This window comes from Nannospalax galili, unplaced genomic scaffold (genome assembly GCF_000622305.1).
Source record: "Nannospalax galili isolate Female #2095 unplaced genomic scaffold, S.galili_v1.0 scaffold25, whole genome shotgun sequence".
Taxonomy (NCBI): domain Eukaryota; kingdom Metazoa; phylum Chordata; class Mammalia; order Rodentia; family Spalacidae; genus Nannospalax; species Nannospalax galili.
The window spans coordinates 2,081,841-2,096,868 of NW_008355642.1; positions in this window are offsets into that span (position 1 = coordinate 2,081,841).

Below are 15,028 nucleotides of genomic sequence, written 5' to 3' on the forward strand. Positions count from 1 at the left end.
AGAAAAAAAATGCCTTCTGTTTTTTCTTCTTAATCAGAGCTAACCATTCAAAGTCACACCTTAAAGTGTTTATATGGGAAGGGTATATGTATGTGTGATTGTACGTGTGCATGCAGGCATTCTTGTGTGAATGTGGGTGTGTGCATCACAGCACAAACGTGGAGGTCAGAGGACAACCTGTGGTGTCAGTCTTCACTTTCTCCCTTATTAGAAGTAGGATCTCTTTTGTTGTTTGCCATTGCATATGCCAGGCTAGCTGATCGTCAGTCTCCCGGAGATTATCCTGTGACTGCCTCCCATCCCACTGTAAGAGTACTGGGATACAGTGCTTGCTTTTATGTGGGTTCTGGATATTTGAAATCAGCTCCTCACACTTGTATGGCAAGTGTTTTGCCTACTGAATCATCTTCCCAGTTTGTAAAGTATGTTTTTATTATTTGAATATGAGATATTTCCCATAGACTTATGTGTTTGAACAATTGGTCCCAGCTGCCCAGCATTGTTTTCACAAGTTATGGAACTTTTTAGACTTGTAACCCTGCCCCCTTTCTGTCCCAAGGGCTCTACTTTCAGGTCATTCACCCAGACTTCATCAAGCTGTTTTATGACTCTATGCCCTCACTACCATGAAACTGTGAGTTAAAATAAATCCTTTATCTAAGTGGATTCTCTCAGGTATTTTGTCTAAGTGATTAGAGAAATAACCAATACATATGTCTTCATGCAAAAAAAATACTGTTTTGTTATAGATAACATCAATGGGTAAAGAACCAAATAGTAATTTTTAGCACTAAGCAGGATAAGCCCAGCTATTGTGGTTTGAATGTGAAATGTCCCCCATAGGCTCTTATGTTTGAACATGTGATCCCCAGCTAGTAACCCTGTTTTGACAGGATGTGGAATCTTCAAAAAGTGGGGCCTAGCTGGAGGAAGTGGATGACTAGAAAAAGGGCTGTTAGAGGTTTTATAACCAAGCCAACTTCCTGTCCCACCTCTGCTTCCTGTTCTACGGAGATGTAAGTAACTCAGTGATCCTCACTCCTGCTTTGACTTCCTGCCATGAAGCAATTTTATCAAACTGTGAGCCAAAAGAAGACCTTCTTTCCTTAAGTTACATCTTGTCACGTATTTAGACACATGAACAAGAAAGGTAACTAATATACTGGGTTTTCATTCCCCATTTCTTTCAGACACCCTTCCAACATCTTTTACTGTTCCATTCTTCACACTTATAGATGCTTTTTCTTCCTCACCCTGTCTCCTTCCATTTCTCCCTTCCCCAGACCAGAATATTGTTTACTTTTAAACAGAGCCTAAAAATTTTTCAGATAGCATCACCTGGTTTGGAACATTGGCAGATATATTTGTCTGTCTTTTGTCTTTGTGTGCTGCTCAGGGTCTACTCACCTTTATAGGGATAGACAGTTGAACCACCCCAAATGGGCCATACACTGCTAGAGGTGTCCCAGATTAGCACATTTGACCCTTGCTGCCTTGTGTGTGGAAAGGGAAGGAAGGTGGGAATATGACTTTACTACCTTGCGTAGTCTCTCACCCTACAGCATAACTGTAATAAGGTGACATTGACATTTCTGTGTTTGTTGTATGGTAATTTCCCCCCTACTAAAACATTCCCTACTCCACAAGGATTGAGGTGGTGGGGAGCTCATGAGACTCAGAAGGTAAACTAAAAAGGTCACATGTCTGAGAAAGCAGAAATCTTGGAGATTCCATTAGGCCTTTTCCCAGCATTATAAAAGAAGTAAACAACTTGGGGGTGGGGAGGGGGGTATGACTCTGATCCACTGAGTTGTTGAGAGATTCTCAGACTGTTGAGCTACCTGCAAGGTGTGCAGAGAGCTCCAGGGTTGCATATTTTTTGAGTTGTCACTCATGTTGGAGTAGGCTTTATGGTGATGCAACTGCTTTTGAATCATTTCTTCTCGTCTAAGTAACCTTTCTCTAGTATTGTGTTAGTTTCCCCAATAAAACTCATAGGTTCACCAAGTTGGTCTTTGTTGCAATCCTTACTTTCTTCTATGGTGAGTTCCTTCTCTGGGATGAGTAGGTCTGTGTGTGTGTGTGTGTGTGTGTGTGTGTGTGTGTGTGTGTGCATGTGGTCTATAGGAAAGACTGTCATACAACAGTGCTTTAGTTCATACTTCTCATTCCCATCTGCCGACAATCTTGCCTATTTTTATAGGCAGTTCAAAAAAAAGCTAGCAAAATGACTGTTGTTTCTAAGATTACTGGAACAACCAGCAAGAGCAATATTAGAGATCTGCACAGGGAAAATGGGAGAGAAATAGTGTTTTCTATCTGTTAAACTAATATAGGAAAAAACCCTGTAGTCACTGGCCTCTCTAATGTAGTTCTCTTTCAACAATGGCAAGTAAAATCTTCAGGTGGAAGGGGAGGCTTTTAGGGATACAGAAGATGAGCTGGACACATGTTTTATAGATTTTAGTCTTTTCTAAATCAAAAGGCAAGTGGAAATGATGACCTGAATTCTTAGGAAGCAGATGCCCAGGTATATGATGGAGCAGGATGGCATTGAGTGTCTTGAGGGTGCTTAATATGTACTGTCTGACTAGTGTTATAGCATGGTTGGTAAGAGGTGAAGAGAGTTTTGTTTTTTGAGACCATGTCTCACTCTGTTTCCCAAGTAAGCTTCAAATACCTGGGTTCAAACTATCTTACTGCCTCAGCCTCTCAAGTAGCTATGACAATGGCTGCATGCCTCTGTGCCCAGCAGAATAAGAAAATATTTGGTTGAAATTAGAGCTCCTTCACTCAATAGTTCCAATTACACACTTAATCCTCTCCTCATCGCCCAAAGAACATGACTCTAAGCTAGACTGTAGCTCAGTGTAGTCTACATTCTTTATTCTTGCATAATTAATTTCACCCTTTTCACGTTGCAATATTTATTTTTAAAATATTTTATTATATTTTATTTTATATGCCTGAGTGCATTGAATGCATGTAATTGAACCTGTGCCAAACAATGCCTGTGGAAGTCAGAAGAGGGTGTTGGATCCCCTGGAACTGGAGTTACGGACGGTTGTTAGCCACCATGTGGGTGCTGGGAACTGAACCTGGGTCCTCTGCAAGAGCATCTAGTGCTTTTAACCACTGAGCATCTTTACAACTCCAATATCTACTATTTTAAAAAGAAAGCCTTCCATTCACCCCACATCTCCTTTTAGCTTTTGCCCAATTCTCTTCTCTCTATCTGTATTCACTGTTCCCAATTATTCTTCCTTTCTCTCTTAAATAATCTCCAGGCAGGCTTTTGTTTCTATCACTGGACCAAAATAGCACTTCTCTAGTCCTCAAATGATTCTCCATGTTTCAAATCAAATGGCCAACTCATGGTTTGCTTGACATTTTATTCCCATTCTAAATAGATGCATGCTCCCTCCTTCTTGAAAATCTTCTTCCCTTGACATTTAGGACACCATTTTCTCACCAGCGACCTTACTGATTGTTCCTCCTCCATGTCCTTTGTGTGGATTTCTCCTCTCATTTCTGGTCTTTAAACATCAGCATGCCCCAGAATCCATATCTTGAGCTATTTCTTTTCTTTATAGTATTTCGTTATGGGAATCTCGCCTCATCATAAGATATTTTTATTTTTGTCTCTCTATTTCTTTGTTTTCTTTTTTAATTAGCATACAAAGTAATAGGATTTATTATGGCATTTTCATATGTAACTTTCCACTTTCATGAAATGTGTTCTATTACTCTGCCTTACTTCCTCTTTTTTTCTTGGCCAGCAAGATGGCTCAGCAGGGAAAGGAGTCAGTCACCAGTCCCGATAATCTGAGTTTGATCCTTGGGACGCATATGAAAGAAGGAGAGAACTGACTCCTACAATTGTCCTTTGACCTCCACACATATGCTGTGGCATACACACACACACACACACACACACACACACACACACAATCACAAAAAGTACAATTAAAAACCTTACTTTTTCCTCTTTCATCATATGATGTTAACTACCAAATACATGTTGAAGATTTCAAAATTTGTTTCTGAGATTTGGATTTCTTCTTTCTGTTCCAGGTGCATTTATCTGCCTTTGTACTCAACGGTTCTTGAAAATTTAAAAATAACCATCTTCAGTGTAATAAGTTCGCTATAGTCTGAATTCATGTGTCTGCCCAAAGCTCATATCTTAAAACTAGTTACCAAGATGATGATAATTGGATGTAGGGCCTCGGGGGGGTGTATGTGTGTGACTGAGTTATGAGGGTAGGAGGATCAGAAGTTCAAAGTATTTCTCAGAGCTGGAAAGATGGTTCAGCGATTAAGAGCACTGTTGTTGTAGCATAGGACCAGGGTTCCATTCCCAGCTCCCACATGGTAACTCACCGCTATCCATAACTCCAGTTCCTGGGGGATCTGGTGTCATCTTCTGTCCTCTGCAGGTACTGTATGACATGGATGCACTTACATACATGGAGGCATAGTACTCATACACATAAAATAAAAATAAATGAATGAATACAAATTTTTTTTAAAAAAAGAGAGAAGAAAAACAACAACAACAAAAACAACCAAACAAAAAACGAATTTGAGGCCAGCCTGGGCAGTACCGCTATGCCCCCATTTCCTTGTTCTCCTATTTTTTCTGCCACTTAATGACACAGCATTCATATTACCATTTTGAAAACATAGACCTGATCTTCACCAGTCATTGAACTTGCCATGCCTTGATCTTAGACTTCCAAGACTCCAGAATTGGGAGAAATATAGACATCAGCATTCGACTACACATGGCACATGTAACCACAACAATACCATTTAACTTAAGTTTGTAAAAGGCTATATGCTTGTGCAAGTAAACTTTAAAAGCATACTAAGTTCACACAACTGAGAAGTCACTGGATGCATTTCTTGGGACATATCCTCATTGTTAAGTGATACATTAGTGTAAATTTGTTATTTTTCAATTACCTAGTCTCAGACATTTTGTTGTAGCAACACAAATATAATGTTTAAAGATAATTCCTAACCACCACCCTGCCAACCCAGTTCTTCAAATTTTTCCCATCTGTGCAGATGGCAGCTCAACTAAGTCTTAACAGTGGAGTCATCCTGTGACAGTTTGAATGAGAATGTCACCCATAAGCTCAAAGTATTTGAATACTTGGTCTCTAGTTGGTAGTGCTATTTGTAGAGGTTTGGGAGGTACAGTCTTGCTGGAGGAAGCACATTACTGGGGATGGGCCTTGAGACATCTTAAGGCTTGCCCCACTTCCAGTTTCTCTCTCTGATTCCTGTGCATGCTTCAAGATGTGAGCCCTCAGCTATCTGCTCCAGCGACCTCTACCACCACGCCTCTCCCACCATGATCAACTCATACCTCTGGAACTGTAAGCCGGATAAACTCTTTTTTCTAGAAATTACCTTGGTCAGGGTATTTTATCATAGCAACAGAAAAGTGATTAATACACATCCTTAACTCCTTCTCCCTCATAACCCATACCCAAGGCATCTGGCAGAATATGTCTGACTTTTCTTCAGAACATCATTAGAATCTATGAGGCCTCCTGCCCCCAATCACTACCCCAACCAGATTAAGGCCACTGTCTTTTTTATATGCTCCCCTTTTCTGTTCTTTAAATATGCCATGAATATTCCCAGTTTTGGGCCATTTCACTACGTGTCCATTTGTTTGGATAATGTAAATTAAGTGATAACCTTCACATCTGCCTCCTGAAGATTTCAGCTCAAATGTTCTCTCCTTGGAGTCCTTCTTTAATTCTCCTGGCACTTAATATTCAGTTAATATTTGCTAAACTGAAGAGTGAAAATATGAATGAGTCTCTCTACCAGGACAGAACCCACCCCCTCAATCAAAAGACATACTATGTAGGGAAGCCCTCAGTAACACTCAGACAAAGGAGCTGACAATTTCAGTTCATCCTAGAGCGAAAAAAAAAAAATACACATCTTGCTGGGCATGGTGGCGCGCACCTTTAGTCCCAGCACTCTGGAGGCAGAGGTAGGCAGATCTTAGTTCGAGGTCAGCCTGGTCTACATAGCAAGTTCCAGATCAGCCAGGATTCTATCTCAGAAAAATTACACATCTTAGTGAAAAGATGTGTTAGAATAAATACTGACAAGTCACAACTTATCTCCTTCTTTTTATGCCTAGTCCTCAAGCACAGAAGTAGAACTAGGAGTTTTTATTTTACGAATGAGACAAATAATGATACTTACAGTTTATGACTCTTTTCTAATGTAACCCAGTCAGTATTCATCTTTTCATTTGTTTATTCCTTCAAGAAACATTTAGTAAGTACTTCCCTCTGTCAATCACGGTTCTAGAAAGAAGAAGTATAATGGTACACAAGATGCACAATTTTCTCATCTTCGTGAAGTTTATAGTGGAAATTGTCTTTCCTTTTTCTTTTTTTTGAGACAGGGTTTCATGTATCTCAGGCTGGTCTCAAAAATCAAAACGTAGTGAAAAATACTGTTTTAAAAATATTTTATTATTTTTATTTTATGCGTATGATTGTATTGCCTTCATGTATATATGTAAGTGCACCCATGTCGTGCAATGCCCACAGAGGTCAAAAGAGGACGTCAGATCCCCTGGAACTGGAGTTATGGGTGGTTGTTAGCTGCCATGTGGTACTAGAATCGAACTCTGGTCCTCTGCTAGAGCAGTCAGTGCTCTTAACTGCTGAGCCATCTCTCCAGCCCTGAGAAATACTTTCAACTTCTGATCTTCCTGCCCCTAGCTCCCGAGTGCTGGGATTGCATGTGTGTGCCACCACCTCTGGTCCATTGATTTGGTAATAGGTCAGCTGCTAGTTGAAGATCAGATATTTTTTAAATGCAGGTTCTGATTCAGGAGGGAAGCCAAATTTTCTGCATTTCTAAAAAGCTCCCAGGCACTGCTGGACTAGCAACCATACTGGAACCAAGGTCGTAGTATAAAAAATAATGTCAAGGGAAACAGGAACATCTATTCTGTCTCTATCAGTTCATGTACCATGGTCTAGTAAGAAAGGTAATTACAGTAAGTGAAGCAAATGTCAAGGAATCAAACTATCTTTGCAGGTTTGTTAAGCAGGGCACTAGGGGCTCCAGAAGCAGCTGGTATTCAGATGTTCAGGTGGGACGGCAGGCGGCATCATGGAAATAAATGACAAAAACTGCAAATTGCTACTGATGGATGACAATTCCTAAGGAGGGCAGTCTCCTGGTCATAGGGAATTATTAAGGCCTGAACAGAAATTTGGGGGTCGGGGGAGGGCAGAATAGAACAAAGCTCTAAGGTAGGGACTTGGACTTAATATGCAGGTTATCACCACAGTATCATAACAGGACTGGCCTTGAACCTGAGCATGGAAATAAAGGTCCTTGAATTATTCTTGCTGGAAAACAGAATTGATATTTGAGACAGGGCAGAGTCCAATGGGCCTGTAGTTTGGGGTCAAGTCACCCGAGAAGTGTCATGAATACAGGAGGATTTGGAGGACAGGAAACTAAGCAGATTCTACATTGGCCCTCTGAGAAATTCTTGAACTCATAAAAAAGGCAGAAAAGTATGGAGCTTTGTTTCGAATGACAGGGCACCAAACGGGAAATTTAATATTGATTATTGACTAAAGATAATGCAAAAATACTCCATTGAATTCTGTTATCTGCCAGGCTAAAAAAGCATTTGGATATGAACTAATATTAAAAAGAAAGAGATGGGAGACAGATCTGCTGAGAGATGAGTGATAGAAGGTACTGACAAAACAGAACAAAGAGAATCTGCTCTTTAGTAATGATGCCCAGATGAAACAAGGACAAACAGGGCAAACAAAAGGAAATCAGCAACAGGCGCTACAAATGAACTGCTGGATTCCAAGCGAAATTCACAAAGGAGGCCCTATGCTGGAGGTTCTTACAAACTCACCACACAGAGTGGCCAAGTGAACCTGATGTCTCCTTCAAAACGAGCCAGAGAGTCAAGGGTGGCTGTGCTGATTCTGAGCTGTACCTGGGAGGTGTGTTTGTTTAGGTCATGAATTATAGAACTTGATAAGCGTGGGTCCATAATCCAGCTCTGCCACTTAATTTCTCTGGGCCTTAGTTTTGTCATCTAGAAATAAGGGTGATGATGAAACCACCTGTATCACAGAACTGTGGTAAGAAATAAATTACTCAGTGCTTGCAAAATACCTGGAACCCAGCTAGGTACATTGTTAGTGATGAATGGATGTTAATTGTTATTGGTGCTGCTGTTGTTACAACAGGAAGAGCTGCAATGGATGAGATTCCAAACCCCTCACTTATTAGAAAAAAAGCAGATCTGGAGAGAAGTAGGTGTGTGTGCTTCAAGTCACTACAAGCACAGAACAGACTAAGAACAGAAACCAGCTCTCCTGAGTTCTATGTTCCTCCTATATCACACCATTAAGTTTCTATTGTGTATTTATCATTATCATCATCATCACCATCGTCATCATCATTGTGTGTGTGTGTGTGTGTGTTTGTAGAGAGAGGACAAGTTGTGGGAATCAGTTGTCAGATCTCTCCTTCCCACCATGTTGGTCCCAGGGATGAAAGTCAGGCTTGGTGACAGGTGCCTTTACTTACTGAGCTGTATTTCCATTCCAACAGAACATTAAATTTCTGAAGAGTGACTTCCTAGCTTCCTAGATCACAGCCCGCAGGGAAAAAATGCTTCACATACACAAACACATGATAAGAAGTTTGTATGGAGTTATACTTTGATATATAATATACTTTCTAACGTTTAATATTCTACTCTTTGAAAATGATAGATAGATAAATAGATTATAGATAGATAGATAGACAGATGGATAGATAGCCCTGGGATCAGGAGGCCAGGATAAGAACTGGACAAAAACTATGTGGAACCATGCAGGGTGTGCATGTCTTTAATTCCAGCACTCGAGAGGCAAGGGTAGGCAGATCTCTGTGAGATTGAGGCCACCCTGATCTACATATGAAGTTACATGTAGCTGAGGCTACAGGGAGACCCTATCAAAAAAAAAGCAAAATTAGATGGATAGTATGATACCTGTGACAAGAGCTTCACTGTAAGAGTCTGTGATGGTTACTATTGTCAACTTGACAGGATCTACAGTCAAGTAGGAGATAAACCTGTGTGCATGTGTGTGAAAGAGTTTCTAGACTGGAATAATTGAAATGGGAAGACTCACCCTGCATGTGGGTGACACCATCCCATGGGTTGGAGTCCCAGACAAAATAAAAAGGTGAGCTGAGCACCAGCATTCCTTTCTCTCTGTTTCCTGACTGTGGATGCAATATGACTATCTACCTCATGCTCCTGCTGCCATGCCTTCTCCATCATGGTGGCCTGTATCCCTTCAAACCATGAGCCAAATAAACCCTTCCTTCTCTAAGTTGCTTTTGTCTGGTATTTTGTCACAACAATGAGAAAAGTAACTCATACAGAGCCCATAAGAAGCATGTAGGCTCCTACCATATAGAGGACAGAAGGGGCAGAATCTGCCCTAGTTATGCTAAATAACTATATTCCTTTCATCTACTCTCAACACTGTACCATTTGCAGTCTAGAGAAACCAGAAGCTTTAAGGAATAAACACCAAAGGACAGAGTCCAAATCTCTCTGGCTACAAGACATGCTTGAATCGAAGAATATAGGGGAAAACTCTGAATGGAATGTGCGGTTGAAGAGTTGGAGCAGGACAAGACTGGATTAAACTTGGTGTGACACAAAAGTGGCCAGAAAAATGGCAACACTTCCCACATGCCGTCATCCAAGGAAAGGAAAGGAGATCTGAGCTAATTTAAAATATTAATGCTGGGCGTGGTGGCGCACGCCTGTAGTCCCGGCACTTGGGAGGCAGAGGTAGGCGGGTCTCTGTGAGTTCAAGGCCAGCCTGGTCTACATAGTTCCAGGGACAGCTCGGGCTACAGGGAGACCCTATCTCAAAAAGACAAAAAAAATATTAATGGAAGAAGATAAAACTATCATATTGACATACTGTATAAATAACTCAACAATCTCTTTACATTTGTAGTAGTGTAAAAAATATATGTTGACACATGAAGAAAACCAAATTTTTCTACATATTGTCATATAATTATATAAATCTCCATGGAGACATAATTTCTTTGCTACTGTTGAAAAGCATGAAGTGTATCTGTATATGCTGGCAGAAAAAATTCAAATGTGTTTTTTTTTCTCCTCACAAAAAAACCAGTAAGGGATGATTTAAAGATTTTTCTATTCTGGATATTGCAAGCAAATGAGTTCTTTCACTTGACATAATGTTTTGAAAGGTTCACCTGTACTGTAGAATATATTATTACTACATTTTAATGGCCAAATAATATTCCAGCATATGGATGTACAACATTCTTTTTTTCCCATGTATCACCCAATGGGCTTTTGAATGTTTTTCACTTTTTGTTACTTGAAAAAAATGATACTGAGAATATCTGTGTACAGATTATCTTGTGGACATGTATTTTCAATCATCTTGGATGCATATTTAATAGTTGAATTACTAGGTAACATGGTAATTTTATGTGTACCCTTTTGGGACACTAACAAACAGTTTTCCAAAGTAGATATAGCATTTTATACTCCCATCAGCAATTAAGATGGTTGCAATTTCTACATATCTCATTAATTATTGTTATGGTCTTTTTGATTATATATCTTAGTGGGTGTGAAGAATTATTTGCATTTCCCTAATGATTAGTGATGTGCTTCTTTTCATGTGATTATTGGCTACTTGTATATCTTCTTTTGAGAAATGTTTATTCACAGTCCTTGCCTATTTTAAAAAAACATAAAAGTATTAATAAAGTCGGCCCCTGCAGAAAAATACATGTAATTCAATCCCTAATTAAAAAGGATGCCAATTTTAAAGATGATGGGTGAAGGGAAATTCGAATTGTAGTTAACGACTGGCACATGATTATAACGCTAACTAGTAAACAAATCATGAATAAAAACTGTCAGAATTATTGCTATTATTTTTTGGTGGTAAGGAACAGACTCAGGACTTTTTGCATGCTAAGTATTCATGTGATCACATGCCCAGCTCTAAAAGTTTTTTTATTGTTGTTTTTGCAGGTTTTTAGATTTATTTTTGTGATGCTGAGAATGAAAACTAAGGGCCTCACACATTCTACACTAGCACTTTGACATTAAGGTATAGTTTTCATTAAATTATTGCTTCCTGGTTCTGCGCATGTAATCCAGGGCCTGGCACATGCTAAGCACTTAGTAGTCGACCACTTAGCTACACCCTCAGACTCCTTGAAATTATTTTGGAATTGTTGAAGCTTTGAATGTTGCAAAATCCTCAGAAAGACTTAAAGTAATCACAAAACATTTCTGTTATTAGTGATCATCTTTTAAAATATTTTTATGAGTCCCAGAAGAAAGATAAGTCAGTAAAGTGCAAGAATGGGTTACTGAGTTCAAGTTCAAGAATCAACATAAAAGGAGCCAGGCATGGTGCCATGCACTTGTGATCCCCATGCTGGGCAGGAGGAGACAGGCAGATCCCTGGATCCCTGGGGCTCAGTTGGTGAGCCAGATTCACATACTTGACAAGTTCTAGAACTATGAGAGACACTATCTCCAAAACACAAAAAGGAAAAGGAAAGAAAAGACAACAAGGAATGTGGATGGTAACTAAGGAACGACGCCTAAAGTTGTCTTCTGGTCTCCACACATGTGCACACACATATATAGGCACACCTGAACATAGACACATGTAAATACACACACACACAAATTATGTCTGAGAGCTCAGTGAACTTTTATGTATGTAGGCATGTGCTGTGTCATTACTTCTCAGACTAAGATGTGTAATATTCCATCTATTTCTCATGCTCCTTCCCAGTATGAACCTCTTGCATGAAAGAAAATGATATTCTGATTTGCATTACACTCAATTATTACTTCTACTGTAAATATCCCTTTATATTTAAACAAGCAGTCTACTTTCTTTTGCATGACTTCTTTTTCTCAACAGAGTTGATGAGATTCATTCATACTACTCCATGTAGGATGAGGGGAGCGTTTGCTAGGGAAACACTGGTAAAAGAAACAGGACAATAATCACATGCAGGAAGACTAAGTCAGGGTTTTCACTGTCAATGAAAGGAGTTACAAATAAGGAGAGGTATAAATTCAGAATGAACACTGTGTTCTTGGATTGAGCTTGGAGACATTGATAAGAGATAGAAGTAAAGTTTTCGTTTCCTGCTATAAGAAACCATTACATAGCTACTGGCTTAAAAAGTACAAACAGAGGCTGGAGATGCAGCTTCACTGGTAGAGGGCTTGCCTATTATGAGAAGCAGTGATCCTCATTTCATGATGAGAGTACTAGAAACTCAGAGTGGTGAAAGTAAAGCAGTTTTCTTTTACAGCCTTGCAAACTCAAGCATCAGCCTAGAGAAAAGACAAAAATGATTGGCATATCATTTTGGCACAAAACAGTGATTTTTATATACCTAATCACCTTTACCTGTCCCTTGTAATTATTACAGGCTGAGGTTGTCAGTGAGGTACAATCTTCTCAATGTCTAGTATAGCCCTCTTCCCAAATTTCCCATCCTATTAGCTCTGGACAGAAAGTCTTATCTAATGTATATCCTGGGACTAAGGAATCCCTCCTTTTCTAACACATGGGCTTAGTCACGTAGCGGACTACCTGTAACTTTTCAACCCTAGGATGAACTGAGAGAACCTAGACAAGCAGGCACCAGCTGCCAAGTAGGGAAGACACAGGCCTGGTGCCTCCTGCTTATCTATGATTCTTTCATGAGCTCTAAGTGCACCATACACTGAAAATGGACTATAATGACTTATTTCTTACATCTAGCATACACAAAGCATAAACAGAGTGTGGTGATGCAAAACTTACAATCCCAGCACTCAGAAATTGAAGACAGGATGATCAGAAGTTCAAAGTTATTCCTGGCTACAGAGCAAGTTCAAGGCTAGTTTGGGGTACATGAGACTCTCTCTCTCTCTCTCTCTCTCTCTCTCTCTCTCTCCCACACACACACACACACACACACACACACACACACACCCACACAAACACCGACAACACGTGAGGGTTTCTCTCTCTCTCTCTCTCTCTCTCTCTCTCTCTCTCTCTCTCTCTCTCTCTCTCCCACACACACACACACACACACACCCCACAAATACATTATTTTATGGTACTGGAGGGCAGGCATCTAAAATCATGGTATCAGCTGGATGGTGTTCCTTCTGCAGGTTTGTCTTTTCTAGTTGCTAAAAGTTGCCTGCATAGCTTGACCCATGGCCTCTGCACTTTCAACCTCTTTCTGCACCTCAACCTCATTCCATTTTCTTATTTCCTCTTTTAGTGAAAGCTCCATTTGCCTCTCACTTGTTATTATACCAGGCTTACTCAGGTAACGAAGGACAATTTGCCCACCTGGATGAGATCCTTAGCTTAGAAGATGGGGGAATGCTGTTTTGTGAGTGAAAAGAATCAGGACAACAACACGGAAACTAACACAGAGAAAAAAGAAGGGAAGAGCTCAGGGAATCGAGAAACAAATGATAGAAAAATCTAAAAGGCCTGCAGAAGTATAAGGACAACTCAGAGAAAGCATGAAATGGCCTGCAGTTCCCACAAACACAAATTAAGCCTAGATAGTGCAGGCATCCCTAATCATAACAACAGATTGGCAGTCTTCCCTGCAGAAGCACATGGTTCTTGCAAACTTTACATTCAGTACCAGGCTTTGGTGTGAAAATGACTCTTGCATGGTGAATTAATCTGTCTTTTAGTTGCTTTGATAAAACACTATTACGGAGGAAACTTTTAGAAAGAAGAGTATATTTGGGGACATGGTTCTAGAGAGATTGTCCATAACGGCAGGAGAGGCAGAGCAGCAGGTGGCCAGAGCAGGAAGTTGGCTGACACATTTCCATCTACATGCAGGAAGCAGAGACAGTGAACTGAAAGTGGGGCTGTAAACTCTTGAAGCCCACCCCCACTGGCATACTTCCTCCAGTAAAGCTTCCTGACCTGAAAGTTCCATAACCTCCCCAAACACACCACCAACTGGGGACCAAGTGTTCAAACACATGAGCCTAAGGGGGACAGTTCTCATTCAAACCACCACAAAAATCCATTAAATTGCTCACTGTCTTTCTGAGTGCTATTACCAGGAGCCATCTTATTAGGGACTGAATTAGCTCTGGGGATCAGAGAATGCAAAACCGACCACAATTCAGGATCCCAAGCAACAAATTCCCACAGTCACTGGCTGGGTAGTAGGAGAGATGCTCTTAGAAAGAGGAATCTGCTGCAGATCTTCAAAAAGTTTAAGCAATCTGAGGTAGATCTGAACACCATTACGAAGGTTGGAGAAGTGTGAAGTTCCTGATGCTCCCTACTCAAGTACAGAGCTCAGTAGTCTCTTAGTCTATTGCTTCTCTCCAGCGTCTAGACATTGGGGCATATGCTCCAGCTTGGACATTTGCCACATCTAGAGGAAGGCAGCACCTATGTGGCCCATATGCCACTGAACATTGTTGAAGTGAGCACTAGCACCAAACACGTCTTTTAAAAATCCTCTGGAGTGAATACAGGCCCTGTCCAGTGGGAACAAGGAGCAGGGCTCAGCCTACATATAGCACCAACCTCTTTGTTGGAAGCAGAGAGGAGTTACAGTAGATACCATTTGGGACCGATATACTCTCCATACTTGGTGAGTTCCAATACTAGAGGATGACAAAGGAAGTTTCTCCAGTCTAAAGGAGGAGGAATTTTTGGACTAATTGTTCCTCCTTTTTTTCTAACTTTAATTTTATTTACTTAACTTTATTCTATAATTGGGATTTTCAGCTCTTGGTATTTTTCTCTTTCTAACTTTAGTCTCTCTCTCTCTCTCTCTCTCTCTCTCTCTCTCTCTCTCTCTCTCTCAGACTCGCACTTATGGCGTCCTGTCTCTCCTCACACTCTCTGTGTACTCAAGGCTGTTTTTG